General features: G+C 32.6%; 1 protein-coding gene across 19 annotated transcripts in view; it reads left to right on the forward strand.

The window, feature by feature from the left end:
* The window catches only part of LOC106883622 (calmodulin-binding transcription activator 2), an 859097-nt gene that overhangs the window by 144640 nt on the left and 706957 nt on the right, over nt 1-7500 (forward strand). For 11 of the 19 annotated variants that reach the window (XM_089342578.1, XM_089342567.1, XM_089342583.1 and 8 more), the window contains exon 3: nt 1578-1657. The exons of the other annotated variants lie outside the window; for them this stretch is intronic. The gene's annotated coding sequence lies outside the window, so the exon portion shown is untranslated. The remainder of the gene's footprint in view (nt 1-1577; nt 1658-7500) is intronic. 19 annotated transcript variants of the gene reach the window in all.

Below are 7500 nucleotides of genomic sequence, written 5' to 3' on the forward strand. Positions count from 1 at the left end.
GTGTGTGTGTGTGTATATATATATATATATATATATATATATATATATATAGTGTGTGTGTGTGTTTAGTTGACAGAGGTATTATTTTAACTTGGAACATGAAATTTGTTGCAATTCCAAAAGACTGTCTTATATAAATCAACTAAAATAAATTATTAGAAGAAACTTGTAAAAAAGGAAATTTGCCTTCTTTAATCTCAGGTTTTGAAGGGAAAAAATTGATAAGAATAATAAATTATTTATATAGCAGAGAGACTTCTTCAAAAGATAGCAAGTTATTTATTGTTAGCAATTTAATATCCTCATATCTAAAGTGAAGGATTTCTTTTACTTTCTTTCTCTTTTATTTTTGCTTTTTCTTTTTAAAGAAACTGGGAAATGCATTGACAAGTCTCAATTTTGTAAAGTTTACTTGTTGGATCCCACCATTTCAGAACTTTCATGAAATAATTTTTTAGAACGTTTTCACCTAAGTTTCATTTACACTATTTTATTGAAATATGTTATACCATTGGATGACTTTCAATTTTGTGGAGGAAAATGAGAAGTTAAAAATAGCTTTTAATGCTGAAATGAATTAATATTAAATTTCAATATATTCAATATCTCTCTTCTTTTTTTTTTTTTTTTTAATTCCATACATGCAATTTTACTGTTAGAAAATTATTTTATTTCATTCCTACTTATAATTATTCACCAAAATACGTTCAATATGTTCCGGTTACATACATACATACATATATATATATATATATATATATATATATATATATATATATATATATATATATATATATATATATATATATATATAGAGAGAGAGAGAGAGAGAGAGAGAGAGAGAGAGAGAGATTTTGTAGTAAAGAAATGAAAGTTAATTTTAATTTTTGAGGTTGACACGATGTTTGAAAGTTGTTTCATTTATTTGAGGGTGTGTGTTGGGGTGAGTGGGTGCAGGGATACATTTTCATTTCAATAATTCACTTCTTGGATATTGGAGAAAATTTCTGTGAGTCTGCAAATACAAAAAAGGAAGGTACTGTTTGTCTATTGAGATATTTTGATGATTATATAAATGCAAATATCAAGGTAGCATCATGTGGTTAATTTAGTTTGCTAATGACTGTGCAAAAGTTATTAATTGTTGCTAACCTGAGAAGTGCATAAAGCAGAATGAACTGCAGAATGGCACCAAAAGAAAATGAAAAAAGAAAAAAAAACAAAAAAAAAAAACAAGAGTTAATGTAAGGAATTAAGATTGTCTGAGGAATTAAGTAAAAACAAGACTTGCTAATTGAATGTCACAAATTAGATGGAAAATGATATCATCACCACCATAACAACATAAAAATACAAATGTCATTCTTACCATTTCTAAGATTTCTCTTTATTCAAAAAAAAAAAATATATATATTTTGGAAATTTGTTTCTTTATCAAAGGAGTATGCAGTGAATATTAAATTTATTTTTTGAAAATTTCTTAGACAAATTTTAATTTGATTTGCTAAATAGATTCTGGAGTTAAAAGTTGAACTTTTTACATATATTTATATATATTTTTTTTCTCTCACCTCCAGAATATGAATCACTTCAGAAAAGCACTCTGGATAGAAAGCTAAATATTTGAGGAAAATGGAAAATATCAATACATATATGCGTATGTGTGTGCTTCTGTGTTTACTTATATTTGTGTAATTCCTTTTAAATAATTTATTGTTATTAGTCCAAGTCTAAGTGTCAAATAAGGATAGTCAATGAGAAAATTTTCTAAATTACTTTGCCAAATTAGTTTTACTCAGAAAAAAAAAGTGCATGTTTTTTTTCTTTTTTCCTTTTGTTTTGTATTTGTCAACAGTTATAGTTTTGTCTCAGAATTTAAGCCTTAATGGAACTGACAGATTTTTAGACTTTGAATCAATATTTAATTACTGAATTTTGTTTTTATTATTATTATTATTATTATTATTATTATTATTATTATTATTATTATTATTATTATTATTATTTATTAAGTTTGAAGTCTTGTAAAATGTAATTAAAATTGAAATTTCTTCTTAAACTTAAAAAAAAATACATAATGTAATTCAGTGTACAGTCATTATCTAATATAAAAAAAAAAATTTAATCTGTAATTATATTTCTAACACAATCTAAGTGGCAATACTGCTGGCTTATATATTTTGTTATTTCTGTTGTGACTATTTGGTTGATACTGTAGCATGGATCCAGTTAAAGAATTCTAGCAAAACATTTACTTTGTGTTCCCACAATTCATTGCAAGTTGTTGATCGAGAAACTCCTAGTGTGAATGCAATATCCTTTAATCTCCACTGTAAAGGTTCTTTTGTTTCTCAAGCTTTCCCTTAATATATGTAACATCAAATGTTCAAAGAGCTGTTAATCTGTTCACAACAAAGAATTCCTTTCCTCATAAAAGAAGCACAGTGTACAGAATATGTAAGGTTTTTGATGCTGTGTGGAGGGAGTGAGACTTGGGCCCTGAGGCTAGGAAGTAATATTTTGAGTGTGATCTGTTGAATATATTGTGTCAGCTGCCATGAGATTTAGCATATAAATGAGTTGAGAATGTTATAAACTTAAATTAAGGTGGTGAGCTGGCAGAATTGTTAGCACACTGGGCAAAATGCTTAACAGCATTTTGTTCATCCTTACCTTTTGAGCTCAAATTCTGCCAAGGTCAGCTTTGCATTTTGTCATTTCAAAACCTCAGGTCAGTGTAATAAACTTATTCCCTCCCCAAAATTGCTGGTCTTGTGTGCCAAAATTTGAAATCAATATTATAGGCCACAATAGGGCAGCAAAATGGCTGAATCATTAGCATGCTGGACAAAATGCTTAGCAGTATTTCATTTGTCACCATGTTCTGAGCTCAAATTCTACTGAGGTCAACCTTGCCTTTCATCCTTTCAAAGTCGATAAAATGAGTACCAGCTGAATACTGGGGTCAATGTAATAAACTTATCCCCTGCCCCCAAATCGCCTACCTTGTGCCAAAATTTGAAATCAATATTATAGGTATGTTGTGGAAGGATTCTGACCTTCCCCCTATGACTAGAATTGGACTGACACATTGCTATATAGAATAAAGAACTGTGAGTAATTGGCAGTTTGGATTGGTAAGCAGTTCACTGTGAGCTGTTGATTGAGAGCATTGAGTCTTGTGTAATAGTAATTGTATTGCTTCGTGTAAATATTTTCTTTCCCCCTGTTTTGTTATATTGTATATCCAACACCAGGATATAAAAAGGGTGTCATTGTATGTAAGATAGAGTATGTGACATATGCACATGCTGGCAATGCTACATGTTAGTGGTAGAAGATCATGGTAAAAATGAGAAGGAATTGTGAGGTTATATCTCTGGATGTTAGGTACGGACTTGATGATGTGGGAGAGAGGAATAGTGATATACCATACTACAGATCTATCCAATCTATACAGACATGGAATAATGGAGACGACATAAATGCTAACATAATCCTGATTCCTGCAAATATTTAATTTAGGTTTTTGCTAGGGTTTTACATTTTTTCAGGACTGCCAGTAAACCAAACTGGAAAAAAGTAACTTCAAAAAACAAAAAGTTACACAAAAAGACACAAAATATATAAAAAAAAGTATACAATTTCTCAATGTGTAAAATTATTTGTTTAGCATAGAAATGCTATAGCAGAGTTCCTCCCAACAATTCTATTGCAGCCTGTATCTATTGAACAAATTTCTAGTATAGATTAAACAGATATTACATAAATAATTATTTTCATTTTGTATGAAGTTATATATATATATGTGTGTGTGTGTGTGTATACACACACACAACAAATAAATATATAAACAAACAAATAAGTAGCCTTCCATTGTTTGTTTTCTCCAAATTGTGGATGCCTCTTATCATGCACCCAACCACAAAATAAACACTAGTTCCATTTATACAAGCTGTTATGTTCACTTATCATTATATAATGGATACAAAGAAAAGTTGATAACAGTTATTGTTCATTACAAACATTACACACACACACACACAAATATGCATGTGGCCTAGTGGTGTTGGTGTATTTAGGTCCCTGTAACTTAGCAGAGACCGATAGAATAAGTACTAAGCTTAAAAAATATGTCCTGAAGTTGATTTGTTTAACTGAAAACCCTTTAAGGTGGTGCTCCAGCATGGCTGCAGTCAAATGACTGAAACAAGTAAAAAGAGTAATAACAAAGGTATACACACACACACACACACACACACACACACACACACTTACATACACACGTGATGGGTTTTGTACAGTTTCCATGAATGCAATTCACTCACAAGGCATCAGTCAGCCTGGGGATATAATAGAAAGCACTTGCCCAAGGTACTGAGCATTGGGATTGAACCTGAAATCGCATGATTGCAAAGCAAACTTTTTACTCACATAGCTATAACTATGCTTTCATACACACACACACACACACACACACACACACACATCTATCATGCACACACATATCCACATGTTCTTTCACAGGTTTTTCTTTTTTGTAACGGAAAACCAACTTATAAGAATTGGATGAGATATGACGGCTCGGCCATCTCTCCCCAGTTCTTATATTAATCATTAAAATCCAGAAATACAACAACACGAGGGATAACGGTAACAACAGATCAATAATTTATTCTAGGTTGGTGTAGAGCCTTTTCGTTCCTGGGTGAACAGGCATGCCGCTAGAATACTAAGGAAGCTTTGACCACATGTCGGTATCGGGTTGAGAGAGCAGTGGAAGAACGTGTTGTCGCGACAGGTGCTAGATAGAGAAGAGATCGAACGCTATTGCTCTCTCTCCACCTGTTGCATTGCGCATGCGTGCTCGGGTACTTCCGCTGACGGCAAGTCCCTTGCACATGCGCAATGGCACTTCCCAAGATGGCGGCCAATGGCGGCCACACGCGCCACTACAAACTGTTTGGACTATTTTGCACATATTAACCTTTACAATATTACTCTTCCTGATATTTTTAGGTTAGTCATTAGTTGTTACTAGTAACTACTTAATTTAAGTTTCTAGCTATTTTAACAGGACTTATTAAATATCCATTAAACAGTTTACTTGCAACAGCAATAACTTATTTCATCCGTTTTTCGTTCCAACTTATTGATGGGACTAGTTGTTCAAAACCTATAGGTATGGATTTAGAATCCTGGTTACCAGCCACACATTCTCTCTTTCTCTCTCTCTCTCTCTCTCTCTCTCTCTCTCACACACACACACACGTGTCCCTTATAAGTTTATTATAAATCTGTCTGAAAGCTAACCTTCCACCATAGCATAAACGTTTGAATTTTAAATATTTCCACTATTGAAATACCTATAAAAATGTTTAAAAAATAATTTCATAACTTTCATAATTTGTTTCCAGAGCCCAAACTATATTCAAGCTTCAACATCTATATTTCAATAAGTTTAAAATATTGTGCGACGACACATCAGATTTAATTTCACTCTTTCCTAAAAAGTGGAAAATTTACAAAATTGTATTCTTCTCTGGCAGACTATATCCAATCAAATTAGTTCACTGAAAATGTTCACTATTTCAGTCAAAGAAGCTCTATCTTGATGTAGACATTATTACTGAAAAAGCAGACAGAAAAATAAATCAATTTGAAAAAGTAAATTTTACTTGTGCAGTCTAATACTAGTTTCACACCTAACATGTCTGTATGTAAATTTTGTAGCATAAAACCAAACTTTGAGTACAGCTTATTAATTTCATATGATACATTGAATTTTCTGCTGAAGAATTTTAAATATATATGGTGGTGGATCTTTGTCATTGGATGATAAGGATTCAGGTGTTCAATCAACTGAAATTTCTTGTTCATTGAATTGATATATAAGTGGCTGAGTGTGGAGGTGTGTAGCTAAGTGGTTAAGATATTTGGTTCATGATTGTAAGGTCATGAGTTTGATACCTGGCAGTCCGTTGTATCCATAAGCTTTATTTCACTTTATTTCACATTGCTCCAGTCCACTCAGCTGGCAAAAATGAGTTCTACCTGGAATTCAAAGGGACAGCCTTGTCTTATTCTGTGTTACACTGAATCTTCCTGAGAACTATGTTAAGGGTATGCATGTCTGTGGTGTGCTCAGCCATTTGCACCTAAATTTCACAAGCAGGCTGTTCCATTGACTGAATCAGTTGAAACCCTCATTGTCATAATCAACAGAGTGCCAATCAACTGGCTGAATATTCCACAGACACATGTACCCTTAATGTAATTCTCAGGTAGAATCAGCATAACACTGTGTGTGACAGGGCTGAACCTTTTGAATTACAGGTACAATTCATGCAATAGGCTTCTGTATTGTTTTGTTTACTTGTCTTCATTCCCAGTATATAGGTTGACCTGAAACCATATAAAATGACATTTGCCCAAGATGCCAGCAGTGGGAGTGAACCTGTGATCTCATGGTTGCAAAGCAAGCTTCTTAACCATTCAGCCATATTGCACCTACTATATTTATGAGAGAAGCAGTATTAGCACCACATAACGATCTTTATAATCTACTTAATGTAGACTGTAGGCTTCCACACAGTCTCTGTCTACAAAATTCAATCACATGGTATTGATTGGCCCAGGGCCATAGTAGAAGGTACTTGCCCAAGGTGTGACACAGCAGAACTGAACCTGAAATCACATGGTTGAAAAATGAGCTTCTTAATCACATGCACGCACGCATGCACGCAAGCATGCGCGCGCGCTCGCGTGCACACACACACACACCCACACACAGTGTATGAAGAATTCATGAATTTTTATGAACTTCTATAATTTCTGATATTTTCCTCCCAGTAAATGTGTTCAGTATTTCTCTGCTGTATTAGTAGAGTACAAATTATAATCTCATCACTAATGAATATAGGGCTTTACATGTGGCAAACATAATATCTGAAGACTTGAAAAAAAATATGTACATATCTAGTGAAGGGAAGTTTAGTCAAGATTTCAAATTCAAACTATAATTTGCTGCCTTATTTGAATAGTTTTGTAATCCATATCTAGAATTTCATGATGAAACAGATATTTAGCTTAAAACTTCTCAGCTGAATTATTTTACATTTTAATAGATTTTAAACACCTTGACTATCTTTTGATGTGCATATGGTGTAAATAAATGTTATTAGTAGAAAACTACTTCTTAAACAATGTACCATTCCTTAACCCTTTTGATGCTAACCCGCCTGATACCACCCATGGTTCTATATATATAAACTTTCTGTTATAAAGCAATCCATGTTAAAAACTTTGCATGAAAATTTCATCGTAATTTAAGTTCCAAAAACTGGATTAATACTGATAAAGTTATTTAACTAAATTCATCAGTATTTTCAAAATTAATTGAAATATAGGTACAGGTGTGGCTGTGTGGGAAGAAGTTTGTTTTACAACCACATCATGGTTCCAGGTTCAGTCTTGCTGCATAGCACTTTGGGCAAGTGT

This window comes from Octopus bimaculoides, chromosome 26 (assembly GCF_046866305.1).
Source record: "Octopus bimaculoides isolate indiv1 chromosome 26, ASM4686630v1, whole genome shotgun sequence".
In the NCBI taxonomy this organism is placed as follows: domain Eukaryota; kingdom Metazoa; phylum Mollusca; class Cephalopoda; order Octopoda; family Octopodidae; genus Octopus; species Octopus bimaculoides.